This window comes from Balaenoptera acutorostrata, chromosome 11 (assembly GCF_949987535.1).
Source record: "Balaenoptera acutorostrata chromosome 11, mBalAcu1.1, whole genome shotgun sequence".
Classification (NCBI taxonomy): Eukaryota; Metazoa; Chordata; class Mammalia; order Artiodactyla; family Balaenopteridae; genus Balaenoptera; species Balaenoptera acutorostrata.
In genome coordinates, this window is record NC_080074.1 from 80806531 (window position 1) to 80826272 (window position 19742).

A 19742-nucleotide genomic window follows, 5' to 3' on the forward strand; every position below is an offset into this window, starting at 1 on the left:
ATTTTTCGCTTTTGATTTGGAGAGGGGGGCAGCTGGGAAGTCAGAAAACAAGTTTATTACACTTATGTTTAAAAAAAGTGTACAGCAAATAGGGAAATTTTATTTTTCACTGATAATACTCAATGCTAGTGAGGTTGTATTAAAGTTAGTATTTCCTGATATTGCCCATGGAAGTGTTAATTAACATAATCCTTTGGGAAAACAGTATGGCAATACATGCCAAGATCTTTAAAATATCCATACTCTTTAATATAACATTTTTACTTCTAGAACTAATATAAGAAAATAATTTATCATAAAAATATTTATCTACAATGGAGTTTATTGTTTTATCATTTATAATAGGAAAAAGCTGGAAATAAATTGAATATTTAATAGTAGAAGAATGTTTAAGTAAATTATGGAACCTTTAATCAATGAAATTATAAATATCCAGTAAAACTTATAGATACAAAGACTTTGAAATAAGTTTAGCATATGCACATATAACATGAAATCAAAGAGGCAATCCCCTTATCCTCTGCAGAGCTTAGAAATAATATAATAATAATGGCTAATTATTTTATATACATTAACTCATTTAAACTTCATAAAAACCCCTGTAAAGTAAGTACTATTATAAACTTCATTTAATAGATGAAGAAACTGTTAGTAAGAGTCTAAGTAAGTTGAAAATAATTGTCAGAGCTGGTATTCAAACCCAAGCAAGGTGGGTCCAAGAGCCTGTGCTTCTAACCACTGGGGCTTTAAGTAAGGACATCTCAGTTTATGCTTGCTGAAGTAGCACAATTATCCAAGGTGCCCCATTTCATCCTCAGAAGTCCCAATTGAGATGATAGGTCATAGGGTTACACTAGCTGTAGGTGAACACAGCCATCTCAATAGCGCTCAGAGGATCAGAAACTGTGAGGGTTTTCCAAGACTGAATACATATGGAATCAGAAGAGGGACCCAGAACATGACTGATACAAGGAAGTATGTGATCACAAAGGATCAGTGACTAAATGGGCCTCATGCCTGGAGGCTGTCAAAGCCAGGAGGGGGTCCAGGGGAAACTGGTATGGGGAGTAGTGGGTTACTAGGGCAGGAATAGTGACTTCAGTTATAACAGATTGCAAAAATGGTCACAATTCATCTCCCACCAAGAAGCAGTATCTATTTCCTCCCCCCTTTGAATCTGGGCCGGCCTCATGACTTCCTTTGACTAAAAGGATGTGACAGGAGTGACACTGTGAGTTCCGAACACTGCTACCATGTGAACAAGCCTAGTGAAGATGAGAGATCACATGGAGAAGGACCAGGGTGCCCCAGCCAAGAGCCAGCCACCTGTCAGACATGAAAGTGAGGCCACTTAGGACCAGCCAACTGACGGCATATCCAGCAGCTGACTACAAATGCATGAAGAGGAGCATACAATGACTGTCCACTGAGCCCAAACTGCTGACCCACAGAATTGTGAGCTGAATAACTTGGTGTTATTTTAAGCCACTGACATTTGGAGTGCTTTGGGATGCAGCAAAAGCTAACTAATATGCCAGAAAACCCTTGCAAATATCTCCAGCTTCCACTCTTCAGAGGTCTAGGCACTGTTTCTTTGGGCAGGAGCAACACTTGGGACAGGGGCAGTGATTTGTGTGTCTAAAGTCACCCGGGAGAAAATGAAGATCACTGAGTCCAGAAAAATCAGCCATGAAATATCTTACCCAATAAGATGTGTTTGGTCCCTTCTTTCAAAAGATAAATAATGTATGTTGCAAAATATGACAAGAACAGAGTAAGTCTTGCCAAATTTCTAAGAGAAGGCTTTCTTTATCCAGAAACTATTCTTGTTCATTATTTAATGCAGCTGTTGAAGAGAAGCCTGCTCATCAGGACTGCTCCTCCATGTAACTCACGTGCTAGAATTACAACTGAATGTTATCACGGCCCCCAACTTTTGCTCCAGGAGAGGTTATAAAAAAAACAACACTTTCCCCCTTTGAAGCAGACACTTGTTCATGCCACAAGTTTGGCTGTAAATTGCAGATGAACCTGTTTCATTGCCAAGGTAAGTAAACGAGATCAGAACTGTTCACAAGTTTGCAAAAAGTAATTCATCTCGCAAGCAGAAGGCAATATCTAGTATTGTTTTATGTATTTATTTTTTATTGAGGTAAAATTCACCTATCACAGAATTCACCATTATAAAGTGTACAAGTCAGTGGCATTTAGTGTATTTACAATGTTGTGTAACTGCCACTTCTCTCTAGTTTCAATACTTTTTCTTCACCCCCCAAACACCCATACCATTAAGTAATCATTGTCTCCTCTCCTAATCCCCTGGTAACCACTAATATGCTGCATGTCTCCATGGATTTGCCTATTCTGGATATATCACATTAAAGGAATCATTCAATATGTGACTTTTTGTGTCTGGTTTCTTGCTTAGCATAATGTTTCCAAGGTTCATCCAAGTTGTAGCATGTATCAGCACTTCCTTACTTTTTATGACTAATTATATTCCATTATATGTATATACAACAATTTGTTTATGCATGTATTCATTGATGAGCATTTGGGTTATTTCCACCTTTTGGTTATTATGAATAATGCTGCCATTACCATTTGTGTACAAGTTTCTGTGTGGACACATATTTTCATTTCTCTTGGTTATATACCTAAGAGTGGAATGGCTATGTCATATGGTAATTCTATGTATCACTTTTTGAGGAATCTCTAGCATTGTTCAAGATATGTAGAGAATAAAAGGAAAAACAGAAATACCCTTTGACTGGCTACTGTCTCTTGGTTCCCTGAAATTTTGGTGCCCTAAAATTTTTTTCTAATTCTCCATTATAAAAAATTAAAAATATGCCAAAGATGAAAAAGATTAATGCTATTTTCAAATAATGCACAAAGGTGAGAAAAACATATATTTAAAAATATATATCAGGAAAATAATAAAATAGTATTTTTTAAGAGATAAAAAAATTTCATAATTATAAAAGGAATAATTCTCCAAGAAAATATACTAGTTATGATGTTATGTGGAATCAACCACAGACCTTCAACATACACTAGTCAAAAACAGGTGGAACTACAAGGAGAAATAGACAAATTCATAATTATAAACAGGATTTTAAATATATTTTCTCTTAGAGACTGACAGATCATATTTGCCAAAAATAATTTTTTTGAGAATTCAATTAACACAATTACCAGGCTTCATCTAGTATATAAACATAAGAATCTGAGCCAAACACACTGCTTTCTAATGAGTAGTTTCTAAGTAGTTGTTAGGCACACTCGTGCAGCTGAAACCAGGGTGCTCTGCTAGTGTGCGCAGGAGTGTGGCTGAGGGGGCCAAAGTGTTGGGTTTTTTTCTAACTCCCTCAATTTGCTGAATGACCACTCAGGCCCTTGACCTCCGATTCCTCATTAGTAAAATTCATGGTTTTACTGAATTCAATTAATTAGGCAACTATACACTGAGTATACTTTGTATACATTGGCACTGAGCTAATGCTGGGGATAAAATGTTAACCCAGACGTCGTCCTTACCTTCCAGGAGTTCAGTATGGTGGGGCAGACAAACAGGGAAAGGGGGAATTGTTGTGCTGTGGGTTGAGATAAGAGCAGTGTCAAGTCAGGGTGTTTTGGAACCCTTCTTTTCTTTTTCCTTTTCTTTTTAAAATTTATTTTATTGAAGTATAGTTGATTTACAATATTGTGTTAATTTCTATTGTACAGCAGAGTGATTTAGTTTTATACATATATTTAGTATTATATCTTTACTTAGTATATATAAGTATATATTATATATGAATATATGTTTATTAATATATATTAAATATAATATATATCCTATATAAAATATATATATTATATAATATATAATATATATTTTATATTATATTATAGGTATCTTTATACTATATGAATTTTAAATATATATAATTTTATATTGCACATATATAATATATATTATATATACTGGTATATAATATATATTATATACACAAATATATACAATATATATACAAAAATATATAAATAATATATAATATAATATATTAAATATAATATAATGTAATATATTATATATTATATTATTTTTAAATATATAATAATATATACTATACATATTATATATTTTACTATACATAATATAATATATAATATTTATTACAGCATACAATATATTATTTATAAGAGAATATAATATTATAATATATTATATAATATATAATATCATAATATATACATTTTATATTTATATATGTATAATTATATATGTTATACATAATTATATAATATATAATATATTTTAATATATTTTAATATATCATATACTATATATTTATATATCATACATTTTTATATATTTTTATATATCATACATTTTTATATATTTTTATATATCATATATTATATATTTATATATCATATACAATCATATGCAATATATAATATATATTATATTATAATATAATAATGTAATAATAATATTATTATTACATTATTATAATATAATATAATATAATGGAATAATATTATAACATAACATGATGGAAAAAAATTATAATATATTATTAATTAATAAATAATAAATTGCAGCAAAATCTTTTTTGATCCACCTCCTAGAGTAATGGAAATAAAAACAAAAATAAACAAATGGGACCTAAAGAAACTTAAAAGCTTTTGCACAGCAAAGGAAACCATAAACAAGACAAAAAGACAACCCTCAGAATGGGAGAAAATATTTGCAAACGAATCAACGGACAAAGGATTAATCTCCAAAATATATAAACAGCTCATGCAGCTCAACATTAAAAAAACAAACAACCCAATCCAAAAATGGGCAGAAGACCTAAATAGACATTTCTCCAAAGAAGACATACAGATGGCCAAGAAGCACATGAAAAGCTGCTCAACATCACTAATTATTAGAGAAATGCAAATCAAAACTACAATGAGGTATCACCTCACACCAGTCAGAATAGGCATCATCAGAAAATCTACAAACAACAAATGCTGGAGAGGGTGTGGAGAAAAGGGAACCCTCTTGCACTGTTGGTGGGAATGTAAATTGATACAGCCACTAAGGAGAACAGTATGGACGTTCCTTAAAAAACTAAAAATAGAAGTACCATTTGATCCAGCAATCCCACTACTGGGCATATACCCAGAGAAAACCATAATTCAAAAAGACACATGCACCCCAATGTTCATTGCAGCACTATTTACAATAGCCAGGTCACAGAAGCAACCTAAATGCCCATCAACAGACGAATGGATAAAGAAGTTGTGGTAGATATATAGAATGGAATATTACTCAGCCATAAAAAGGAATGAAACTGGGTCATTTGTTGAGACGTGGATGGATCTAGAGACTGTCATACAGAGTGAAGTAAGTCAGAAAGAGAAAAACAAATATCGTATATTAATGCATATATGTGGAACCTAGAAAAATGGTACAGATGAACCAGTTTGCAGGGCAGAAATTGAGACACAGAAGTAGAGAACAAATGTATGGACACCAAGGGGGGAAAGTGGCGGGGGGGTGGGGGTGGTGGTGTGATGAATTGCTCGATTGGGATTGACATGTATACACTGATGTGTATAAAATTGATGACTAATAAGGACCTGCTGTATAAAAATATAAATAAAATAGGGCTTCCCTGGTGGCGCAGTGGTTGAGAGTCTGCCTGCTAATGCAGGAGACACGGGTTCGAGCCCTGGTCTGGGAAGATCCCACATGCCGCGGAGCAGCTGGGCCCGTGAGCCACAGCTGCTGAGCCTGCGCGTCTGGAGCCTGTGCCCCGCAACGGGAGGGGCCGCGATAGTGAGAGGCCCGCGCACCGCGATGAAGAGTGGCCCCCGCTTGCCGCAACTGGAGAAAGCCCTCGCACGAACCGAAGACCCAGCACAGCCAAAAATAAATAAATAAATAAATAAATAAATAAAAAATAAAATTAAAAAATATATATATATAAATAAAATAAAATACAAAAATGAAAAAAGATGGAAAAAATTATAATATATTAATTTGATAAAATAATATTTTTATAATATATTATAAAAATATAATATTATATAATAATTTATAATATATAATAATAAATGAAATATTATATATTATTATATTTTATGTATATTATATATTATATAATATATTATATTAATATTAATAAATTATATATTGTACATATATAATGTATAGAATATAATATATAATATTTATATTATATTACAGTATACTATATAATATTATTATATAATTTATATATCATTATTTAATACATAATATATCGGATAATAATATACAACATTATTACATAGTATAATATATAATATATTATATATTATAATATATACTTTATATAATATATTATATTTATAATATATATAATATATTATTATATACTATATTGTAATATATATTATTACATAGTATATTATATATTATAATATATATTATATATTATTAATTATATTAATATAATATATTAATCCAGTATATTAAACATATATTTATATATACAAAATATATATTTATATATTTATATTATAAATTTTATATATTTAATATTATATCTTATACATTTATATATAATAAAATATATAAAAATATCTTCTAAATATATAATATATAATACATATATAAATATGTATATAATATATAAATATATATTTATATATTATATATAAAATTATATTACATAAAATATTGTATATAATATAATATATAATTATACATTATATAAATATGTACAATATTATATGTAAGTATAATATATTATAATTACATATAAATATATATTATATATAAATATTATATATTATATATATATTGAGTATTATACATATATAATGTGTAAAACTAAATCACTAAACGTTCTATATATTTTATATGTCTAAAAATCACTATATATATACATTCTATTTTCCTATTCTTTTCTATTATGGTTTACCACAGGATATTAAATATAGGCCCCTGTGCTATATAGTATTACCTTGTTGTTTATCCATTTTATATGTAATAATTTGCATCTGCTAATCTCAAACTCCCAATCCATCCCTCCCTACCCCCTCCTTTTTGGCAACCACAAGTCTGAACTCTATGTCTGCAAGTCTGTTTTTGTTTCCTAGATAAGTTCATTTGTGTCATATTTTAGATTCCACATATAAGTTGTATCTTATGGTATTTGTCTTTCTCTTTCTGATTTACTTCACTTAATATGCTAATCTCTAGGTCTATCCATGTTGCTGCAAATGGGATTATTTTATTCTTTTTTATGGCTGAGTAGTATTCCATTATAATTTATGTACCATATCCACTTTATCCATTCATCTGTTGATGGATCTGTAACTTGTTTCCATATCTTGGATATTGTAAATAGTGCTGCTATGAACATAGGGGTGCATGTGTCTTTTCAAATTATAGTTTTGTCCAGATATATACCCAGGAGTAGGTTTGTAGGATCATATAAAAATGCTATTTTTAATTTTTTGAGGAACATTCATACCATTTTTCATGGTGGCTGCACCAATTTACATTCCCACTAACAGTGTAGGAGGTGGAACCCTTCTTGAAGAACCAAGAAGACATTGTGGAGGTAGGGATGCCTCACGTGAGACTTAAGCTTGATTGTGAGTGAGCCAGACAAAAAAAGCGGACGGGAAAGTCTTCAGGCCAGAGGTCCAATGTGTGCAAAGTCTCCCAAATGAGGGAGAGCTTAGCCAGTCCAGGGAATCATTGTTCAGCATGGCTGGAGGACAACATTCTATCAGAAGAATAAGAAGCAGTAAGGGTACAGAGGGCCCCTCTCCAAAATGTCCTGTGAGTTTTCTCATGAATTTTGGGCCTTTTGACAAGAACAATGGTGAGCCATTTAAATATTTTCAATGAAGGATGAGGCAAGAATGAAGGTAAAAAGGCCAGTTTGAGAGTATTGCCATAAACTAGATGAGAGGTGATGATGATATAAGCTCTCGTTGTGTGAGTAGGTAAGTAAAAAACAATGAATGGAATTGAATGATATTAAAGAGACAGGTTTTGGAGATTTACTCGTGTGTGTGTGTGTGTGTGTGTGTGTGTGTTAGGGGTGGGGACAGCTAATCAACAGAAGTTAAGGATTCCTGGCAGGCTTCCTATCCAACCCCAAAAAAGAAAATTACCCAGAAGAGCAGTGTTGAGTGTGTGCCGAAGTCACGGTCGGACATATTGGGTTTGAGGGCCCCTGTGGCAGCTGTTTAATAGGCATTTGGATTTATGAATCTGGAGTCAGGTGAGAGATCTGAGCTGAGAAAGCTTTGGGAATCATCCCCATATAGATGGTGATTGACCTTATGGGTCCTTCCCTTTCACGTCTGAAAATCTGTCAAAAGGCAGAGGAAGAGAGGATCCCATTTTTCTCAAAGTAACCTGTACTTCCTCCTCCAAACTTCCTTCACTGATGCCTAAGGTGGCAGGAGCGCCTTCTGAGAAGTGCATCCACCTTCGCAGGCAAACCAGCACTCACGATCTGGGGCTTCAGGGACCTCAAGAGGGGGCAGAGCGCCTCCCAGCAACCATGCAGACTTCCTCCACTGGAGGTCAGATCAGCAGTTTCTAGAACTACCAAGTCTTCCGAAACTTGTTAATTGGTAGAAGATCAGACAGCCAGGTGCAAAGCTACATCCCTGGAGAAGTGCCATCCCTGTGTCAGAGCCGTGGCGGGAGAGGTCGGGAACCTGGAGCGAAGGCAGGGGGCAGTCAGGGTCGGGAGACGCTGGGGTTCAGGGGGCCCAGGGCTCTGGTTGCCTCCCCGGGGAAGAGCCAGCACCCCAGAGAGAGGACCTGTGGCTCCAACAAAGGCAGAGCAGGAAGGGATGTCTGGGAAAAGGCGTCCGAAGGGCTACGGTGGCAGAAGCGATGGCAGGAGCGACTTCTGACCCTCCCCACTCCTCCCCAGCAATGGAACCTGGTGCTGGGGCCCTGGGGATCCCAGGTTCTTGAGCTGGTAATTGATGTCTCCTTTCTGCTCCTGTAAGCTTGCAGCCAGGATTTTCATTCCTGGAAGAAACTTCTGCTCCATCTTGTCAGGGATCCTAGTGGCCAGTGAATTCTGATTCCTAGAAGAGTTCAGTTCCAAAGGGCACATGTTCTCCCAGTGGTAAGTGTTATTTGGAGAACCTTCAACGCTACAATAAATTAACTTCCATATAGGATATTTTCTTGTATATCTGTTAGAATCAGTTTTGCTACTGTAAATGTGATCTCTGTTGAGGGAAGATTCTCCCTAGGATGAAGAAAACAGTTGAAAATGTAGAGTAAAACAAAATGAAACAAACAAACCCCTTTCATTATCTGGTCCTACCCATTGTTCAGGCTATACACAGTGAACTTCACAGCATCAAAGGTGGCAGGGAACACACTTGCTTCTGAATGCAGATACTTATATCCCTTACATCTCAGGTACCCTTAAATTGGCACTGACGCATGAATGTTGAATGAACTTTGTACCTACTCTAGCCTTGCCACAGGGCTCACTAGGGCAAACAGCTCAGACCTTTTTATTTTGGACATAGCTGGCCTTCGCACGTTCCCTTATCTGCCCACAGAGTACTCCCGTGAGCCAGGCATGGTGGTAATTGCCGAGATCTGCTGAAGGAAAAGACTACCATTCAATATCTAAACAAAAAGCCAAATGTAATACTTACTGAAGCACGGTCTCTTCCAGCAAAGCAAGGAGTTGATTTTATACAGGGTTTGGGAGGTGTAGTGTTGAGGGATTAGTGGACTTCCAAGGGGCAGGAGTGGGCTGATGCTAGCTGTGAAAACCTGCTGGTTTAGATGAGAATGGTGTGGACTGGCTAACTTTCAGAAGTGTGTTCACTTAGGCAAGTTGCCATTGATTCATTAAACCAGTTTAGAACTGGTTCTGGTGGTTACTTATTGCCATAGCTACAGAATATTTAATCTTTTCCTAAGATTGTAGGAAATTTTTAATTTTCAGGTCTCTGCCTTCAAGAAAAATCATAATCTACGTGGAGGATAGATATGCAGGCTATATACAGAGGCAGCATAACAGAGAGGTTCAAAGGACAGGCTTCTTGCTCAACCCAGAAGATTGGATACTTGCATTTACCTCTGCTCCTTCCTGAATCTCCAACCAGATGATACTTAGGTATTAAAAAAGATATATGGGCTTCCCTGGTGGCGCAGTGGTTAAGAATCCGTCTGCCAATGCAAGGGACATGGGTTCGAGCCCTGGTCTGGGAAGATCCCACACGCGGTGGAGAAAGTAAGCCCGTGCGCCACAACTACTGAGCCTGCGCTCTAGAGCCTGCAAGCCACAACTACTGAAGCCCGCGTGCCACAACTACTGAAGCCTGCGCGCCTAGAGCTCATGCACTGCAATGAAGAGTAGCTCCCACTCGCCTCAACTAGAGAAAGCCCACACACAGCAACAAAGACCCAATGCAGCCTAAAAAAAAAAAGATATAAACTTATGAGGAAGAAGAGAACATGAGGAGAGACAACAGTAGGATAGAGAAGAGCAGTTGAGAGATGTCAATCCAATTTTGGAAGCCAAAAGGCAGATGGGCTAACTGATCTAGCAGACCAGGGAAATCTGAACCATACTGCCTGCAGAGAGAGAAGCCAGGAAGCAAAACCTTGCTTTAGGAGCCTGGAACATCTCAGGAGGTGTGGTATCAGTTATCTCTGAAGGCAGGGGTGAGGGGTGCGGCTAAAGACAGAAAAATGGGTTGAAATTCTGTAAATGAAGCAGTTAGGCACTTATATCCCTTTTTACACCCCCGGCAGCCAAGCACCCTGCCCCAACAGAAAATGGAAGGGCATTGAATTGGGGACACCAGGTTCAGGTATAGTGGAAAGGCAAGGAGCTCTGCGGAAAGCAGGGAGATTAAGTGGAAATCAATATCTTGCAAAGTAAGATTCTAAAGCCTCTTTCACTAACTTGGCTCCCAGAATGCTAGCAGCCAGGTTGACACTCACCAAGATAAGGAACTAGAGGGAGAATTTCCCCCTGGGGAAAATGACCACTCCAGGAAAAAAGACCTAGAGATGCTGACACATTTGGGAGGAGGTGTCCCCTAGCACATGGCTTGGCCCCTGCCCATCATTCTACAATGGAGTCGACAAGTCAATACTTCCTATTTCCCCGCACAGGTCTTCTTATTGGGTTTTAGTGCCTCACACTTACCCATAAATGAGTAAGAATTGCCAGACATTTGAGGAAAGTCTTCAACATGAAAAAGTAGAGATAAAAGCAAAGAGAAAATAATTTGGAGGGAACTGAGACAATAGAGGAATCAAAAAAATTAAGTTCTACAAATCATGGTCCCACTCTAATAAAAGAAGCTATAGCCTTCACGAAGAAAGAAAGATGTTTTGAAAAAGCTATATTTAGTGAATAAAAAGATCTCGAAAATAAAAATCAGATAGAAATTTAAAAATCAATAGAAATTAAAAAAATCAGTAGATGTCACAAAATAGTTGTATGACTTTGTGGATGTTATTCAACTTCTCTGTGTCTTACTTTCCCTTTCTATAAAATGGGGATAACAACAGTAACTAACTCATAGTGTTGTCATGAGTATTAAATGATTTAGTACATGAAATGAGCACACAGTTACTGCTACATTATTTTTTCACTTGCTTTTTACCATATTTTAGCAGAGCAGTTATCAGTTTATTAGTTTTGCCATGCAAATAAGCTTATCTGAATAATTGCTTCTTTTAAATTTATTGGCTTCTTAGAAAAAATTAGCCTATATAAACAACATGGAAAAGCATGTTATTAACTCAAAAGTACTTTTAAAACTAAACTGGTAGTAATTATTTCTAAGAAAAAGAGGGCAATGGGAAATTCATGAAGCCTATTGTCAGCTGCTTTTTTTTTTTTTAATTCAAAAGATTTAAATACAGTTCAAAACAGCACGCCTTGTTCATTTCAGTTCCTTCATTGTCAAACCTGGGGCAGGAACAGATTTCCAGTTTCTCTGCCTTTGTCTGTGGTGACCAAGGTATAAAAGTATTTGCTATATCAAACTTTAAACTTCAGATCATCCTTATTTTTCTTAATCTTGACAGATCTGGCACCCTTTCACCTGTCTGTGAGCACAAAGTCCTTGATTTCCTCAGTTTTATGGGGCACAAAGGAGAGTGCTCAGGCCAACCAACCCCAGAGTAGGAGGAAGCAAGAAGATGGAAAAATCTATTGTCAGCTGTTTTGATCCCTTAACTCCAAGTGGCAGTTTGGGAGTTGAAATCCATTCATTTTTTGAAAACTATGTACTCAGCACCTATTACCATGTGTCAGGCACTGTACTAGGTGCTAGTATTTGTTTTTTTCATAATTTCACTTTAAGAAATATAAAAATAACTGTCTGAAAAGTTTTTTTTTAAGTAGGATTGTAAATTAAAGGTGAGGAAATGTCTCAGAAAATAGAACAAAAAGACAAAGAGATGGAAAATAGGAAAGCAAATATATGAAAATTAGAAAATCAGCCCAAGAGACACAATATCTGAATGATAGGAGTTCCATGGAGAGAGAAACAAACAAACAAGTAAAGAGGAGGAAGTTATTGGAGAAATAATTTTTAAAAATTTCTCAAAATTGAGTTTCTGATTGATGGGGCCCACTGAGTGCACCAGGCCACCTCACCTTGAAATTTCAGAACCCTGGGATAAAAAGAGGTTGGGAAAAGCTTCCAGGTTGAAAAAAGTCACCCATAAAGGATTCAAAATCATAATGGCATTGGCTACTCAACAGCAACACTGAAAACTGGAAGACAGTAGAACAATGTCTTTAATATTCTGAGAGAAAAAACTATCAGCTTGGAATTATAAAGTTGGCACTCTATCAATCACATGTGAGGACAGAGTAAGTTTTAATCTCCAGTAGCTGAGTTACAGGAAAGTAACTGAAGAAAAGGAATAATATAAGATCCAGGAAATAGGAAATCCACCCCAAAAAAAGAGGCAAAGAGAATTCCCAGGTGATGGTGAAGGTAAACCTCCGATAGCAGCACCTGAGAGCCTGCAGCCCAGATTGGAGCAGCTTAGAAAGCTTTGAGGGAGGTGTGTCCAGGAAAACGAATCCTAAGGTACCCGAAGTGTTGACATGTACTGAGATAGAGACAGCTGGGTGAAAGTTTAGGGATGATATGGTGATCAAAAATGAAATGATGTCACCAAAGAAAAAGTAAAACACACGTTTCTTTTGTTTGCCTAGAAAACTAGACAAACAAAAACATTAGGCAATTTAAAATTCCAAAGAAAGCACACACGTGTACAAGTGTACATATAGTGCACTACATGTAATTAATCCACTACATGGCTCAACTGTGCCCAGCACACAGTGCTTAATAAGTTGTAGCTATATAGAATGTGTTAAGTGATGTACTAGAGAAATGTATAAAGTTGCATTATTTTTAAAACATTTTATTTTTTTATTTATTTGGCTGCATTGGGTCTTAGTTGCGGCATGCAGGATCTTTTGTTGCAGTGCTTGGGCACTTCGTTGCAGTGCGTAGGTTTCTCTAGTTGCAGCGCACAGGCTTCTCTCTAGTTGTAGCACACAGGCTTCTCTCTAGTTGTGGCACACGGGCTCCAGAGCATGTGGACTCAGTAGTTGCGGCACACGGGCTCTCTAGTTGTGGTGCGTGGGCTTAGTTGCCCCGTGGCATGTGGGATCTTAGTTCCCAGACCAGGGATTGAACCTGTGTCCCCTGCATTGGAAGGCAGATTCTTAACCACTGGACCACAAAGTCCCCATAAAGTTGCACTATTGAAAATAGAACTTAATTCTGTCCAGAGGAGACAGGAACGCTTTCCTAGTAGTAGAAAGCCACCACTGGGCCCAGGTGGCTGAATAGAGTTTGACAGGTGACAAGTGGGAAGGACATTCCAGGTGGAGAAAGGTTATAAGCTATAACACAGAGGTTTGAAAATTCATTGTGTGTTAAGAAAATGTGAGCCAAGGATTTATATTCTTCTGTGCTGACTTTCAACTCCATAAGTTATAGACAAACCATTACAAACGTTTAAAAACTCAGCGAGTATTGTTCCCATGAACTCTTCCTGAGGAATATACTAGAAAATTAGCTTCAGATAATCAAAGACTAAAGAGACCTTGACATAAAGACTGTGCATTGATCATTATCAGCTCTATATCACACAAAAAGAGATGATCAGATGTTATATACTTTCTGTTGAAAGAGCATGGCATCACCTGTGAAGCAGCAGTGTCGTGACAATTGAACCTAAGTCTAATCATAATGGAGACCCAAGAGAGGTGGAGACTATTTGAGAGAAAGGTGAGAGAAAATTTGGAAGCACCCAGATGCCCGGTTCCATGAGGAGAAGGAGGGAATAGTGGGAGTCATGAGTGAGCCTTCTAGTGTTGGTCACCTTATAGTATTTAACCCAAAACTTCCTATCTTTAGGCTGGTGACACCCTATGATGTCTCCTATGATCTCTGAACCACACAATTTTCTTTGGCCTTAATTTGGGCTCTCAGGTGCAGAAGACTAAATTATCATACAGCCCAATTCCAGCACATTATCATCGTTAGTCTGTGTAAGGTCCTTCTCTTGTTTTATTTATTCCCTCTTAAACTCATTTCCCATTTGCATCTCCTTCCCCTCCTATAGGAAAGCATTCTAATCCATTTAATGTGGTTCTATTTGTATTGTTCTTACAAAATATGTATTTTTGTGTGCACCTGTATTTTTGTTTATAAAAAACATGCATCTTATACATCTTAGTCTTGAGTGCTATGCTTTCAGTTCAGCCATGTTTCGATGTGCACATCTGATCTGTTGCTTCTAATTGCTACATAGCTCTACACGTGTGCATCTAGCACATTTTACTGATCACCTCTCCCAGTGATGGACACCCAGATTATCTCCCACTCACTGTGCCACAAATACTGTTACAATGAACATCTTTGTATATGCCCTTTTATGGACCTGAGATCATTTTGGCACTGGATGGAGCTTAAATATTGCCCAATGATCATTTAATGATAACAAGTTTTTAAGGAATGTTGCCAGGCACTGTTTTAGGTTCTAGGCATACAAGATAGACAAGGTCCTTGATCTCAAATAGCTTACATTCTAGGGTAAAGAAACTGAATAAGCAAAATTTTACTGGTACTAAAAAACATTATGCAGAAAACTAAAACTGTATGATGTGCTAATGTCAGGGTGGCTACTTAGGTAGATAAGAATGAACACTAGAGCTAAGACCTGAATGACAAGATAAAGTCAACTAAGTGAAGAGTTGGGTTAGGAGCCTTCTAGGCAGAGAGCGTGGCAAGTGTAAGGGCCCTTAGGAGGGAATAACCTTGACATACAGGAACAGCAGCGAGAAGGCCCAGTGTAGGTAGATTATAGAGGATGAGGAGGAGTGTGGTGGAAGATAAGAATTAGGTATTGCTGCATTAACAATATTACTACAAGTTTATCAGCTTAAAATGACACCATTTCTGTGAATCAGGAATCCAGGCACAGCGTTACTGGACCTTCTGCAAAGCTGCAGTCAAGGTATTGGCAAGGGCTGGGTTCTCATCCAAGGCTCATCTGAGGATTTACTTCCAAGCTAATGAAGTTGTTGAAATAACTCAGTTCCCTTTAGGCTGTTGGACTGAGGGCTTCCATTTCTTGCTAGCTGTCAGCTGAAGGCTGCCCTCAGTTCCTTGCCTTGAGGACCTTCCCTACATGGTTGCTTGCTTCCTCAAATCCAACAAAGGAGAGAGTCTCCTAGCAAGATGGGTTACAATCTTATGAAATGTTATTAGTGAAGAGACACTCCATCATCTTTGCTGTATCCTGTTGAGTAAAAACATGTCCAGGTCCTATCTACTCAAGGCGAGAAGATTACACAAGGCGTGAATACCAGGCAGACACCATGGGGGCCACCTTAGAGTCTGCCAGCACAATAAGGTAAGAGAGGTTTTGGCAGGGGGTGATTAATATCATGAGGGCTGTTACAAGTATGGATTTTTTTCCTAAGATTTAAAATTCTCAAATATTCCTCTGCTTCAGGGTCTTGGATAAACTGTAGTGGGGTCAGCAGGGAAACAAGAAATCCAGACGAGGCTGTTGTTATATACTAGATAGGAAATGATAGTGGCCTGGCTTATGTGATAGAATATATAGAAAGAAGTGGATAGAATTGAGATATACCTTGGAAGTAGAGTTGACAGCACTTGCATGTAAGTTATTATATGCCTGTTCACAGACAAACTAAGTAAGTTTGCCCAAGTTCACAAACTCTTTCATTGAAAGAGCCAGAATTATATCTGTGCCTCCATGGTTCTTAGTCCAGCTCTTTCTGCTATATTATTAGAGATGCCATGATATATATAGTACATACTCTCTCTACTAACTCCCATTTCCTACCCTCTACCTCTCACCTCCAAATTTTGCTTTTGACAAACAAACAAACAAACAAACAAAGCACAGTTTGCTTTGAAGAGGAGGCAGTGTTGCTGCATCTCTAAAAGTTGTTTTTGGAATTGGTAACATTAATATTGCGAGTGGTAGGTAGGAGTAGCAAGAGCAATGGTCTCAGAGGAGAGAATATATGCCTATTCCAGTATTGCAAGAGGTTCTGTCTATTCTTATACGTAGCAACTCTTGTGATGCCTCCTTCTACACATTTATAGAAGTCTGGACTGCCTGAGCAATGCAAAGTATGGGAAAGGAGACTGTGCTGTCTTCTTGATTTGCACTCTGCTGAGATGTGGGGTTTCTGTCTAATGAACAGTTTATGTAGTGCCCTTCCCTAGGCTGTTCTCAGGGTCAAGAACTCTCATGGAATGTGTTCTTCTAGTCTTCTAGAGCACACAATGCCATACGAGTAAAAACTGTTTTCATAGGAATAACTACCAACTATGGAGCCTTTATTATATGCCAGGGAATGTGCTAATACTTTACATCTATTCGTTCATTTAATCATCAAAACAAGCATGTGAATTATTATTCCATTTTATTATTTATTTATTTATTTATTTATTTATTTCTCATCAGAAAAAAACATACTATTATTCTCATGGCCTCTCTTACATCAAGCTTGTTCCCTCCACTTTCTACACTGATGTAGAATATACTCTTCTTTTTTAAAATAACAGCTTTATTTTGATTATAATTCACATAGCATACAATTAACCCATTTAAAGTAAACAATTCAATGGTTTTTAGTATATTCACTAAGTTGTACAGCTATCACAACAATCAGTTTTAGAACTTTTTCATCATCCCTAAAAGAAACATTGTACTTATAAGTAGCCACTCCCTATTACCCCCAATTCCCTCAGCCCTTGGCAACCACAAATCTGCTTTCTGTCTATAGATTTGCCTATTCTGGACATTTCATAAAAATGATTACATAGAATATGTGGTCTTTTGTGACTGGTTTATTTCATTTAACATGATGTTTTCAAGGCTCATCCATGTTGTAGCATATATCAATACTTCATTTCTTTTTATTGCTAAATAGTATTCCATTGCATAGATATACAATATTTTATTTTTTCTATTGTGAATAAGGCTGCTATAAACATTTGTGTATACTTGTTTTGTGTGTGTGACATACATTTTCATTTCTCTTGGGTATATACCCAGGAATGGAATTTCTGGGTCATATAACTCTATGTTTAAATTTAGAGGAACTGTGAAATTATTTCAAGGCAGCTGCACCATTTTACATTCCCAGTAGCAATGTATGAGGCTTCTAATTTCTTCACATCCTCACCCCAGCGCTTGTTGTTATGTCTTTTTTTTTTTTTAAACTTTTTAATAACGTAGTATTGTTGATTAACAACGTTGTGTTTCAGGTGTACAGCAAAGTGATTCAGTTACACATATACATGTATCTATTCTTTTTCAAATTCTTTTCCCACTTAGGTTGTTACATAATATTGAGCAGAGTTCCCTGTGCTACACAGCAGATCCCCGCTGGTCATCCATTTAAACAAAGTTTTTTAAAAAAATTTTTGGCTGTGTTGGGTCTTTGTTGCTGTGCGCGGGCTTTCTCTAGTTGCGGTGAGCGGGTGCTAATCTTCATTACGGTGTGCAGGCATCTCATTGCGGTGGCTTCTCTTGTTGTGGAGCATGGACGGGTTCCAAGTGCCCGGGCTTCAGTATTTGTGGCTCGCAGGCTCAGTAGTTGTGGTGCATGGGCTTAGTTGCTCTGCAGCATGTGGGACCTTCCTGGACCAGGGTTCCCCTGCATTGGCAGGCGGATTCTTAACCACTGCACCACCAGGGAAGCCCTGGTCATCCATTTTAAATTTAGCAGTGTGTACATGTGAATCCCAAACTCCCTAACTATCCCCCCCAACCCTTCCCCCCCTGGCAACCACAAGTTCGCTCTCCAAGTCTGTGAGTCTGCTTCTGTCCTGCAAACAAGCCCATTTGTATCATTTTTTTTTTAGATTCCACATATAAGCAATATCATGTGATATTTCTCTTTCTCTGACTTACTTCACTCAGTATGTCTTACTCCACCTAGAGACTTACAATCTCTAGGTCCATCCTTGTTGCTGCAAATGGCATTATTTCATTCTTTTTAATGGCTGAGTAATATTCTATTGTATATATGTACCACATCTTCTTTATCCATTCCTCTGTCGATGGACAGTTAGGTTGCTTCTACGTCTTGGCTATTGTAAATAGTGCTGCAATGAACATTGGGGTGCATGTATCCTTTCAGATGGTGTTTTTCTCTGGATATATGCCCAGGAGTGGGATTGAAGGATCATATGGTAGCTCTATTTTTAGTTTTTCAAGGAACCTCCATACTGTTCTCCATAGTGGCTGTATCAATTTACATTCCCACCAACAGTGCAAGAGGGTTCCCTTTTCTCCACACCCTCTCCAGCATTTGTTGTTTGTGGATTTTTTTATGATAACCATTCTGACTGGTGTGAGGTGATATGTCATTGTGGTTTTGATTTGCATTTCTCTAATAATTAGCGATGTTGAACATTTTTTCATGTGCCTCTTCTTTGGAGGAATGTCTATTTAGGTCTTCTGCCCATTTTGTGATTGGGTGTTTGTTTTGATGATATTAAGTCACATGAGCTGTTTGTAAATTTTGGAGACTAATCCTTTGTTGGTCACATAATTTGCAAATATTTTCTCCCATTGTGTGGGTTGTCTTTTGTTTTGTTTATAGTTTCCTTTTCTGTGCAAAAGCTTCTGAGTTAAATTAGGTCCCATTTGTTTATTTTTATTTTTATTTCCATTACTCTGGGAGATGGATCAAAAAAGATATTGCTGCAATTTATGTCAGAGAGTGTTCTGCCTATATTTTCCTCTAAGAGTTTTGTAGTGTCCAGTCTCACATTTAGGTCTCTAATACATTTTGAGTTTATTTTTGTGTGTGGTGTTAAAGAATTTTCTAATTTCAGTTTTTTTCACATGTAGATGTCCAGTATTCCCAGCACTATTTATTGAAGAGACTGTCTTTCCTCTACTGTATATTCTTGCCTCCTTTGTCTTACGCTAATTGACCATAGGTGTGTGGGTTTATTTCTGGGCTTTCTATCCTGTTCCATTGATCTATATTTCTGTTTTTTGTGCCAGTACCATACTGTTTTGATGACTATAGCTTTGTAGTAGAGTGAAGTCAGGCAGCCTGATTCCTCCAGCTCCTTTTTTCTTTCTCAAGATTGCTTTGGCTATTCAGGGTCTTTTGTATCTCCAAACAAATTTTAAGATTTTTTGTTCTAGTTCTGTG

At 36.8% G+C, this 19742-nt stretch overlaps 1 pseudogene; it reads right to left on the reverse strand.

Moving 5' to 3' along the window:
- Window positions 1-11937: 11937 nt before the first annotated feature.
- LOC103009403 (60S ribosomal protein L38-like) overlaps window positions 11938-19742 on the reverse strand; it is a 37442-nt pseudogene continuing 29637 nt past the window's right edge.